This window comes from Pseudophryne corroboree, chromosome 12, assembly GCF_028390025.1.
Source record: "Pseudophryne corroboree isolate aPseCor3 chromosome 12, aPseCor3.hap2, whole genome shotgun sequence".
Classification (NCBI taxonomy): Eukaryota; Metazoa; Chordata; class Amphibia; order Anura; family Myobatrachidae; genus Pseudophryne; species Pseudophryne corroboree.
The window spans coordinates 78,451,624-78,464,801 of NC_086455.1; positions in this window are offsets into that span (position 1 = coordinate 78,451,624).

A 13,178-nucleotide genomic window follows, 5' to 3' on the forward strand; every position below is an offset into this window, starting at 1 on the left:
CCTAAGGTGGATAAGGCGCTCACACGTTTATCAAAGCAGGTGGCGTTGCCGTCTCCTGATACGGCCGCCCTCAAGGATCCAGCAGATAGGAGGCTGGAAACTACACTGAAGAGTATATACACACATACTGGTGTTATACTGCGACCGGCAATAGCCTCAGCCTGGATGTGCAGTGCTGGGGTAGTGTGGTTGGATTCTCTGACTGAAAATATTGATACCCTGGATAGGGACAGTATTTTATTGACTCTAGAGCAATTAAAGGATGCTTTCCTTTATATGCGAGATGCTCAGAGGGATGTTTGTACTCTAGCATCAAGAGTAAGCGCGATGTCCATATCTGCCAGAAGAAGTTTATGGACGCGACAGTGGTCAGGTGATGCGGATTCCAAGAGGCATATGGAAGTATTGCCATATAAAGGAGAGGAATTGTTTGGGGTCGGTCTTTCGGACCTGGTGGCCACGGCAACTGCCGGCAAATCCACTTTTTTACCTCAGACCCCCTCCCAACAGAAAAAGACACCGTCTTTTCAGCCGCAGTCCTTTCGCTCCTATAAAAAGCGACCAAAAGGACAGTCTTATCTGCCGCGAGGCAGAGGAAAGGGTAAGAAAGGGCAGCAAGCAGCCCCTGCCCAGGAACAGAAGCCCGCCCCGGCTTCTACAAAGCCATCAGCATGACGCTGGGGCTTTACAAGCGGACTCAGGAACGGTGGGGGGTCGACTCAAGATTTTCAGCAATCAATGGGTTCACTCACAAGTGGACCCGTGGGTCCTGCAGATAGTATCTCAGGGTTACATGCTGGAGTTCGAAAGGTCTCCCCCTCGCCGGTTCCTAAAGTCTGCTTTACCAACGTCTCCCTCAGAAAGGACGTCGGTTTTGGAAGCCATTCACAAGCTGTATTCTCAGCAGGTGATAGTCAAGGTACCCCTCCTACAACAGGGAAAGGGGTATTATTCCACACTATTTGTGGTACCGAAACCGGACGGTTCGGTAAGGCCTATTCTAAATCTGAAATCCTTGAACCTGTACATAAAGAAATTCAAGTTCAAGATGGAGTCACTCAGAGCAGTGATAGCGAATCTGGAAGAAGGAGACTTCATGGTGTCCTTGGACATAAAAGATGCTTATCTACATGTCCCGATTTACCCCTCACACCAAGGGTATCTCAGGTTCGTGATACAAGACTGTCATTATCAGTTTCAAACGCTGCCGTTTGGGTTGTCCACGGCCCCTCGGGTCTTTACCAAGGTAATGACCGAAATGATGGTTCTTCTACGAAGAAAAGGCGTATTAATTATCCCTTACTTGGACGATCTCCTGATAAGGGCAAAGTCCAGAGAACAGCTGGAAGTCGGTGTAGCGCTAACACAAGTAGTGCTTCAGCAACACGGGTGGATTCTAAATCTTCCAAAATCTCAATTGACCCCGACAACACATCTGCTGTTCCTGGGCATGATTCTGGACACGGTTCAGAAAAAGGTATTTCTCCCGGAAGAGAAAGCAAGGGAGTTATCCGAACTTGTCAAGAACCTCCTAAAACCAGGAACTGTGTCAGTACATCAATGCACAAGAGTCCTGGGAAAGATGGTGGCTTCGTACGAAGCGATTCCATTCGGCAGATTCCATGCACGAACATTTCAGTGGGATCTGCTGGACAAATGGTCCGGATCGCATCAGCACATGCATCAGCGGATAACACTGTCACCGAGAACAAGGTTGTCTCTCCTGTGGTGGTTGCAGACTGCCCATCTGTTAGTGGGCCGCAGATTCGGCATACAGGACTGGGTCCTGGTGACTACGGATGCCAGCCTACGAGGTTGGGGAGCAGTCACAAAGGGAAGAAACTTCCAGGGCGTGTGGTCAAACCTGGAGACGTCTCTTCACATAAATATACTGGAGCTAAGAGCGATCTACAATGCTCTAAGCCTGGCAAAATCGCTGCTTCAGGGTCAGCCGGTGTTGATCCAGTCCGACAACATCACGGCAGTCGCCCACGTAAACCGACAAGGCGGCACGAGAAGCAGGAGTGCAATGGCAGAAGCTGCAAGGATTCTGCGCTGGGCGGAGAATCATGTCGTAGCACTGTCAGCAGTGTTCATCCCGGGAGTGGACAACTGGGAAGCAGATTTCCTCAGCAGACACGACCTTCACCCGGGAGAGTGGGGACTTCATCCAGAAGTTTTCCACATGATTGTGAACCGTTGGGAAAAACCAAAGGTGGACATGATGGCGTCTCGCCTCAACAAAAAATTGGACAGGTATTGCGCCAGGTCAAGAGACCCTCAGGCAATAGCTGTGGACGCTCTGGTAACACCGTGGGTGTACCAGTCAGTGTATGTGTTCCCTCCTCTGCCTCTCATACCAAAGGTACTGAGAATTATACGGAAAAGAGGAGTAAGAACAATACTGGTAGCTCCGGACTGGCCAAGAAGAACTTGGTATCCGGAACTTCAAGAGATGCTCACGGAGGATCCGTGGCCTCTACCTCTAAGAAGGGATCTGCTTCAGCAGGGACCTTGTATGTTCCAAGACTTACCGCGGCTGCGTTTGACGGCATGGCGGTTGAACGCCGGATTCTAAAAGAGAAGGGCATTCCTGAGGAAGTTATTCCTACTTTAATTAAAGCCAGGAAAGAAGTGACCGCACAACATTATCACCGCATTTGGAGAAAATATGTTGCGTGGTGTGAGGCCAAGAAGGCTCCAACGGAAGAATTTCAATTGGGTCGATTCTTACATTTCCTGCAAGCAGGATTGTCTATGGGCCTCAAATTGGGGTCCATTAAAGTTCAAATTTCGGCCTTATCAATTTTCTTCCAGAAGGAATTGGCGTCAGTGCCTGAAGTACAAACTTTTCTCAAAGGTGTACTACATATACAACCCCCAATAGTGCCTCCAGTGGCACCGTGGGATTTGAACGTGGTTCTAAATTTTCTCAAATCTCATTGGTTTGAGCCTTTAAAATCGGTAGATTTAAAATACCTTACATGGAATGTAACCATGCTGTTGGCCCTGGCTTCAGCCAGGAGAGTTTCGGAGTTGGCAGCTTTGTCATACAAAAGCCCATATCTGATATTCCATTCGGACAGGGCAGAATTGAGGACACGTCCTCAATTTCTCCCTAAGGTGGTTTCGGCATTTCACTTGAACCAGCCTATTGTGGTGCCTGCGGCTACTAGCGACTTGGAGGACTCCAAGTTACTGGACGTTGTCAGAGCATTAAAAATATATATTTCAAGGACAGCTGGAGTCAGAAATCTGACTCGTTGTTTACATTGTATGCACCCAACAAGTTGGGTGCTCCTGCGTCTAAACAGACGATTGCACGTTGGATATGTAGTACAATCCAACTTGCACATTCTGTGGCAGGCCTGCCACAGCCTAAATCTGTAAAGGCCCATTCCACAAGGAAAGTGGGCTCATCCTGGGCGGCTGCCCGAGGAGTCTCGGCATTACAACTTTGCCGAGCAGCTACGTGGTCAGGGGAGAACACGTTTGTAAAATTTTACAAATTTGATACTCTGGCTAAAGAGGACCTGGAGTTCTCTCATTCGGTGCTGCAGAGTCATCCGCACTCTCCCGCCCGTTTGGGAGCTTTGGTATAATCCCCATGGTCCTGACGGAGTCCCAGCATCCACTAGGACGTTAGAGAAAATAAGAATTTACTTACCGATAATTCTATTTCTCATAGTCCGTAGTGGATGCTGGGCGCCCATCCCAAGTGCGGATTGTCTGCAATGCTTGTACATAGTTATTGTTACAAAAATCGGGTTATTACTGTTGTTGTGAGCCATCTGTTCAGAGGCTACTTCGTTTGTGTTATCATACTGTTAACTGGGTTCAGATCACAAGTTGTACGGTGTGATTGGTGTGGCTGGTATGAGTCTTACCCGGGATTCAAGATCCTTCCTTATTGTGTACGCTCGTCCGGGCACGGTACCTAACTGAGGCTTGGAGGAGGGTCATAGGGGGAGGAGCCAGTACGCACCATGTGACCTAAAAGCTTTTTTAGATGTGCCCTGTCTCCTGCGGAGCCCGCTATTCCCCATGGTCCTGACGGAGTCCCAGCATCCACTACGGACTATGAGAAATAGAATTATCGGTAAGTAAATTCTTATTATATATATATAGTTCTCCAAAGTCGGTATAACACAGCACTCACAGGGTTTGAAATAGACAAAAAATGCTGGTTTATTAGTGACGTTTCGGAGCTCTTAGCTCCTTCTTCCAGACCACACCAAGTATAAAAGAACATACAAACACTTACCCCTTGAAGTACCCTCCTGCATCAGCGCCGCACGCCGCGCCCGGCCGCACCTGGGGTTCGGATCCCATCCCGATGACATACTTCCGGTTTGGTACTTCCGGTCGTTGTCATAGAGACCACCCGGCTTGCGTTCCATCCCGGAAGTCGCCATGGAAACCCGATCTCCAGCGCCCGTAAGCGCGCACTAGCAGCGGCTGAAATACATTTAAAACCAACATTAATCCAGTGATATAATTATTAAAACACAAACATCATCCAAGGGAGAACATGAATCATGTAAATACAAATAATGTTATAAAAATCAAAATATTATTCTGCATGAATTGAATATGTTCCAGGGCAAATAGTGATATCTAATGCACACCTATTTATGGTTTAAATCTACCAGAAACGTCTATAACATTCCATATATAATAGATACCCTATATGGACAGTATGGAATAACACATGTCACATTATACTGTTCCAATTAATTTTTTAATTGAGGCCAAGCGGAGCCATGGTGTTCAACCTGAACATCCATCTGGCTTCACATAGTAACAGTGCTTTGCTGCGATCACCCCCTCGTAGGGATTCTGGAACATGATCGATCATGAAGTAGCGTAACTCTGATAACAAATGGCCATTATTCTTAAAGTGCCTAGCTACCGGTTGGTCAATTGATTTAACTGATAACGATAAATCGATGCTGGAGCGATGAAGAGCCATACGCTCCCTAAAACTACGGGTGGTCTGTCCCACGTAGTATAATCCGCATGGGCAGACAACAACATATACCACGTATGTGCTTTTACACGTCATTACATGACGAATCTCAAAAGTTTTCTCCGTATGGGGGTGTTTAAAACTTTTGCACGGTGACATATATTGGCAAGTAACACAGTTAAAGCAGCTATAGCAACGAGGTTTCTTGAAATGTACATTAGGGTGTCTGGGGATACCTCTGCCCGAAATGTCGGTTTTTACCAACCTGTCTTTAAGATTACGACCGCGTTTAAACGCGCCATGGGTCTAACATCTTTAAAACATGGCAGATCACTATCGGATTTTACAATCGGCCATAATGCTTTTGTGGCCCGATCAATGATAGGGCTTGCCACCGTAAAGGTACTCACCCATGGAATTACCTTCTCGTCTTTCTTTCTATTTGATTTAAGTAATTCAGACCTTGACATCCCTAACACCTGTTGTTTTTGTAGTTGCAGCAAATCGTGGTCATAGCCACGAGCTCTAAACTTGTCAATCAATATGTCAAGATCGTCAGAGATTTTTGATGTGTCACTAGTAATTCTCGCCACCCTCATCATCTGTGATAATGGTAGTCCCCGTTTCAGAGACCCCGGGTGATGACTCCCCGCCAGGAGGAACGTGTTGCGATCCACGTCCTTGAAATGGACGCCGGTCTCCACACGACCCCCACTGACCCGGACCACCACATCTAAAAACTGAATCTCCTCCACACTATGAGAGTACGTGAATTTAATAGTTGTGTTCATCCCATTGACTTCCTGCATCAATTTTTCAAACGCATCAATACCCCCGGTCCATAGAATGAAAATATCATCTATGTACCGGGTGTATCTAAGTATATTACAACTGACCTCCGGCCTATTCAGAAACATCATATCCTCCATGTCAAACATGTAAACATTCGCGTACACCGGAGCCACTGCTGACCCCATAGCGCAACCGCGCAACTGTACATAATACCTGCTGTCATATAAAAAATAATTATTTTTTAGTGTTAATTCAAGTAATTTAAGGAACAGACAATGATTAAATATAGACTCGTCAAGAAACTGATGTAAAAACCGCCTCATCGACGCCAGCCCCCCAGTATGAGGGATTGACGTGTACAGGCTAGATACATCAAGACAACATAATAACGTCCCCTCTGGTACTGCATCAATCTCCATCAATAATTTGATGAAGCTAGTTGTGTCTTTGAGAAAAGATTTCTTTAATAATAGCAGTGGCTGTAGAATAAAGTCCAACAGTTGAGCAACCGTTTGCAATAGGGATTCACGAGCAGAGATGATCGGCCGACCTGGGGGGTTTGTCATGTTCTTGTGCAACTTCGGCAGTGTATACAGAACTGGGACTTTAGGGAATTCTTTGTAAAGAATTTTTTGTAAAGCTGGAGAAATAACGCCTTCTAGGATCGCCCCATCCAGAATCACACGTAATTCCAACTGGAATCTCTTGGTCGGATCAAAGGACAGTTTCTTGTATACATCTGTCTCCCCCAGTTGTCTTTCAATCTCACGCCGATACTCCTGGATTCCCTGGATCACAATGGCCCCGCCTTTATCGGCGGGCCTAATGATGATGTCTTCATAACTGGCAAGATCTTGTAACGCAGCGGTTTCTGCTCTAGATAAATTTTTCTGCACTTTACCCAGAGCTGATATGAACCTATTGACGGAGTCATCCAATAGGCGGTTGAACGTTTTAAGCGAGGGGTTAATTGATGGGGGGGTCATAAGTAGACCTGGAAACTGTGTTTATAAATCTTTCAACAGGGGTTCCCTCCGGTCGCACAGGTTTATTTTGGAAGTGTTCCTTCAAGCGTAGGTTACGTGCAAACCTATGATGTTCCCTTGTCCACTCAAAGTCATTATGCATATTCGAGGGGACAAAAGAGAGGCCCCGTTGTAGTACCCCAATTTCCACCACCGTCAATGCTCTTTCTGACAGGTTAATTATAGCAGTTTCTTCGCTGCTTTTCTTGTGGTTGCCCCTTTTGTTTTGTCCACCCCTGCAGGTGGCCGCTCTTTTATGGGTTTTTCCGCCCCCGGGGTTTTCCCTAAAGGGACCCTCGCAGAGGTACTAGGTTCATCCGACTCCGATATAGCAAAGTCACTGTCACTATGACTCAAAGAAGTATCCGTATGCTTGTATGGACGTGGTGTCTCTTTCTGCCATGGCCTGCGTCTGCGGCTCCTGTCACTGCCCCGCCGTGAAGTCTCACCACCAGAGAGCCATCTGTAGACCCTATTTTCCTCGTAGTCGTTATCCACCGTGTGCTTTTTATTACGCTTAAATTTAAGCAAGTCACGTTTATATTGGTCACATTTTTGATCGAGTTTTGTTAACCAGCTTAAATTCACTGGATCATCCAACACCACTTTAACCTCTTGTTTTAATTTCTCAATTTTTGAGCGTGTTAGGTCCAGTTCACGTCTGGACTCTTCGATCACGAGGACCATTAGGTCCAAGGCACATCTGTTCAATATGCCGACCCATTTCCTGACAAAGTCAGGGTTGTTACGGCCAATTGTAGGGGTATTTCTAGAGCGGAAGCCTCTTGGGATTTTTTTCTCTCGGTAGTATTCCGAGAGAGAAGAGGCATGCAGTAAATAATCAGTCTCACGTCGTCTTAACTTGAATAACTGAAAGTAAATGTCCTCCATACTTTGTGTATCATCTTTCACATTAATAGGTTCATGCAATAGAATTCCCTCAACTTGCTCCGGAGTGAAGCCAAACACCTCCCCTGGTGGAACAGTGAAATTAAGACAACCCGCCACCTCCTGGGAGGCCAATGCCCCCTGTGGTATCTCCATTTTCCCAAAGTGAGATACACAACGAAAAATTCTTGCCTTTCAGCACTGTGCTAACAAGCACAGAAGATTACTTGCGGGATGTCCAGGGTATAGTTAAAAGGGTAATTCCATCAACACATAATATAGTCAGGTGCCATACCACATACTGCCCAATGCAGTGTATACAGTCCTCCAATTCAGTCGGCACTCGATAGTAATGCAACGTCCCCCGGTGCCAGAGTCCTAATTGTATAGTTCTCCAAAGTCGGTATAACACGGTACTCACAGGGTTTGAAATAGACAAAAAATGCTGGTTTATTAGTGACGTTTCGGAGCTCTTAGCTCCTTCTTCCAGACCACACCAAGTATAAAAGAACATACAAACACTTACCCCTTTAAGTACCCTCCTGCATCAGCGCCGCACGCCGCGCCCGGCCGCACCTGGGGTTCGGATCCCATCCCGATGACATACTTCCGGTTTGGTACTTCCGGTCGTTGTCATAGAGACCACCCGGCTTGCGTTCCATCCCGGAAGTCGCCATGGAAACCCGATCTCCAGCGCCCGTAAGCGCGCACTAGCAGCGGCTGAAATACATTTAAAACCAACATTAATCCAGTGATATAATTATTAAAACACAAACATCATCCAAGGGAGAACATGAATCATGTAAATACAAATAATGTTATAAAAATCAAAATATTATTCTGCATGAATTGAATATGTTCCAGGGCAAATAGTGATATCTAATGCACACCTATGTATGGTTTAAATCTACCAGAAACGTCTATAACATTCCATATATAATATATACCCTATATGGACAGTATGGAATAACACATGTCACATTATCATGTCATTTTATAACATTATTTGTATTTACATGATTCATGTTCTCCCTTGGATGATGTTTGTGTTTTAATAATTATATCACTGGATTAATGTTGGTTTTAAATGTATTTCAGCCGCTGCTAGTGCGCGCTTACGGGCGCTGGAGATCGGGTTTCCATGGCGACTTCCGGGATGGAACGCAAGCCGGGTGGTCTCTATGACAACGACCGGAAGTACCAAACCGGAAGTATGTCATCGGGATGGGATCCGAACCCCAGGTGCGGCCGGGCGCGGCGTGCGGCGCTGATGCAGGAGGGTACTTCAAGGGGTAAGTGTTTGTATGTTCTTTTATACTTGGTGTGGTCTGGAAGAAGGAGCTAAGAGCTCCGAAACGTCACTAATAAACCAGCATTTTTTGTCTATTTCAAACCCTGTGAGTGCCGTGTTATACCGTCTTTGGAGAACTATACAATTAGGACTCTGGCACCGGGGGACGTTGCATTACTATCGAGTGCCGACTGAATTGGAGGACTATATATATATATATATTTATATATATATACACACACACATACTGTACATACATATATATATATATATATATATATATATATATGTATGTACATTCATACATATATACACTAGCACACACATACATACATACATACATACATACATACATACATAACTACAAATATATACATACACACATTGTTTGAACACTGTTTTACCCACCAGGGGCTGGGAGCAGATGGGCAGCAGCATGAGGACCGAGGGAGCTGCTGTGGCTGAGCATGCGCAGCCAGAAGCTCCCTGACGAGCATTCTGTAAGAAGAGGCAGGGCAGCAGCTTCACGGTATCGAACGCGTACGCGATCGCGTCTTTTAGCTGAGACGGAGACAGCTGTGTCTCCGTCTCAAAAATAGAAAATTCTGCTCATCAGGGGGGTTTCCAGGTACTCGGAAACCCCCCATGCGTGCGCCACTGGTAATACTCATGTGTTTGCTGCACCACTTGAAAGGGGGCATATTCACTCCTTTACTGGGTTGGGGTTTGTGCTGCTCTAGGTATGGACATACTTATACTGGTCCACTAGCGAGGGGTATGGGCTTGCTGCTCTCCTTGAAAGTGGGAGGGGGGGCAGCGTACTGGGAATGGTAATGTACTGGCTACATCGGGCAGTACAGATGGTGTAGTGGTTAGCATTACTGCCTCAGAGCACTTGGGTCCATTCCCAGCATGGCCCTGTGTGGAGTTTGTATATTCTCCCCATACTTTCATGGGTATCATCCGGGTACTCCGGTTTTCTCCCACAATCCAAAAATATACTGGTTAATAAATTGGCTCCTGACAAAAATGAACTCTAGTGTATAATAGTGCATGTACATCGACAGAATACATGGGCCATGGGGTACTTATCTATCCACTGCCTTTCCCCATCACCCGCTGCCTCTCCCCGTCACCCACTACCTCTATGTCTCTCACTGTCTCTCCCCGTACCGTCACCCTCTGCTTCTCCCCTGAGTCACTATATCCCTATCACCCTCTCCTGTCATCCTCTGCCAGGCATTATCCTCTCCCCGTCACCCTCTTCTTCACCTTGTTACCCACTGCCTTTCGCTGTCACCCTTTCACTTACTGCCTCTTCCCGTCATCTCACTGTCACCTTTTCCTGTCATCCACTGCCTCTCCGTCTCCGACTATTTCTCCCTGTCACCTTTCTCTTCTGCCACCCTCTTCCGGTCACCCACTGCCTCTCTCCGTCATACTCTAAGTCGCCCACTGCCTCTCCGTGTATTCACAAAAGCAGTCTGAGATTGAGGTATGGAGCTGAGCAGTGCTGGGTGCGGGAAGAGAGGTCAGGAGGTGGAAGAGAGGACGGTTACTCGGTGTCTAGAGGCTGGTAAGGGGAGCCTGGCTGTGACTGGTGAGGGGACTGGGTGAGGACTGAGGAGGAAAAGGTAGGCATGAGCAGGGGAGTGGATGAGGAAGGGTTAGGAAGTGTGATGAAAATGAGGGCATGGCTTGTGGATAGGGCATTGCTTTTGAGGCCATGACCCTTGTTGCCGGTCCACACACACTTTTCCAGGAGCGCTCGTGCCTTCGGAGCACACAAAAGAATACCACAACCCCCTCTTCCCATGTAATGGTGCCCCCCCTGTCATTTTGTTCTGGATCCGCCCCTGCCCCCACACACCCCCTCCAGCATCCGCGGCAGCTCCGGGCCCCCTCCCCCACCTGCAGCAACCCTTCACCCGCCCCTCCCGCCGCACCACCGCATCCGCCCCTCCCCCACCTGGGACACCCCCACAACTGCTCCTCTCCCACCCGCAGTGGCCCCGGACCACCACCCGTGGCACCCACGCACCCTCCCCCAGCTGTGGCACCACCCCACCAGCCCCTCTCCCACCTGCGGCACCACCGCAACCGCCCCTCCCGCGGCACCCCAGGGTCCCATCCGCATCTTCCCCGCACTCGCCACTCCCCCAACCAAAGCACCTACTAGGTGATTCATCAGGCTCTGCGTGCACTGTTCACGCCATTGCAAGGGGCTTCGACCCCTTAACCATTGCACGCCCTTTGTCCGTGCAATATTTAACCACTCAGACAATTATGATTGGATTTAACACTCCATATAATAAAAATATTGCACGCCACAAGGGTGTGCAAGGGTTAAGGGGGCGTAGCCCCTGACGATGGTGTGAAGAGCGCCCATAGGGCGCGATGAATCACCTAGTTACAAATAAAAGAAATGGATGAATATAAAACACAAATCCAGGGACACTGCTGTCTCGGTGTGACTTTTCCTTCTTTCCACCCCATTTTAGTAGTAGTCCATATGTAATTGCTGAAGGTGCATTTAGTGTGTCACTTCTCTTCATAATTACGCTGTAATTAGAAAATACAGTCATTACCTAATAGAACAGTATATAGGGGATAGTGTACCTCTATTACACAGGAAAGGAGCAGCTATGAATGTAACCAGGTGTTATCTCAAAATGGACACAAATACAGTAATATAAGAAAAAAACATTTCGGTTCTCCACTGAGAGGAAAAATAGTATGTGACCTTTTATAATAAATACTAGGTGATTCATCGCGCCCTACGGGCGCTCTTCACACCGTCGTAAGGGGCTACGCCCCCGTAATCTCTACTGAAAATTGACGGTGTAGAATAGTAGTTGTATATTTTGTATTGGTGGAATGGGAATTTAGTTTGTGGGTAAATGTAGTATGCCAAAAGGGAATGTGATGATGAATGGGGTGCAGGGTCTTGTGAGTGGGTGAACAGAGGTTATTGAGGCTTATGGTGAGGGGCACAGGATGTATGTGATAGTTTGTATAGGGTTTTTATGTGGAGTCTGGAGCCTGTTGAAGGGAGAGTGGTGGGTGGAGTGGTGGTTGTGAGCGGTAATTGGTGTGGGCTGTGGATGATGAGGCAGGATTGTGGATGGGTGCCGTTGGGTGTGTATGCTTGGGGCTAGCAGTGATGCATGGCGTAGGGAACAGGAGACTTAGGATTTGGTGGAGTAGTGGGTGTGGGGTCCAAGGGGATGGTGGAGGGTGTTGTAAGGTGTCATGGGTGGTTGAGTGACACATGGCCACTGTGGGTGGATATTGGGGGTGAGGTGTGTGTAGGGGAGGGGGTAAGTGGATGTGGAAGGCTGTGTAGAAATGTGTGGGGTGTTGGCGGGGTGGTGTGTTAGTGTTAGATGGGTGGTAGGTATGGTGTAGATTTGTGGGGGGGTGTTCTAGTGCGGTGAGGGTTGGCCAGGTGGTTGTGTTGTGTGTGGGGAAGAGTGTGGTGCAGGTGTGTAGTGATGCAGTAGTTGTGTTATGATGTAGGGATTGACAGCTTTTGTGGGTGGATGGTGTTGAAGATGGTGCGTGTGGAGGATGTTTGGTTGTAAAAGTGGCCTGTGGCTGGGTTCTTGGTTTGCAGGTGTGTAAAATGTGGTCTGAACATGGTTCCTACTGGTGGAGGGTTGACTGAGGGGCCTTTGGAAATGGGGTAGGGGAATGGAAGTGGTGTGTGTTGACTGCAAAATGTGTGGTGGAAGGTAGGTTGACAGAGGGTGCAGCGTATGGCAGAGGTGGTAGGTGCTGGTAGGTGGGGGATGGGCAGGGCCATGGGTTGTATGTATTATTGTTTGCTTGGTGTTGTGATGGATTGGGTAGGGTGGTGAAGGTGTTGTGGATGGTGGAGTGCAGTTTGGTAGGGGTAGGGGGATTGTGCTAGGTGAGGGAAAGATGGTGTGGGTGGTGGATGTCCGGCTGTAGACAGGGGTGTGGATGTTGTCCAGTGTGTGTATATGTTGTGCCCTAGGGGTGAGTGGCCATGGCTGGTTGAGGTTTACCTGTGTTGTGTGTTATTTTTGGGGAGGGTATTGTGAGGTGTGCTGTGGTGGTGTTTTTGGGTGATTGGTGTGTGGAGGTGGTGAAAGTTTTGTTGAAAATGGAGTGGTGGAGGGGTGGTGTATTTGTGAAAGGTGTTTGCTAGGTATGGGGCAACTGTGTTTGGGAGGTGGGCTTGTGAGGT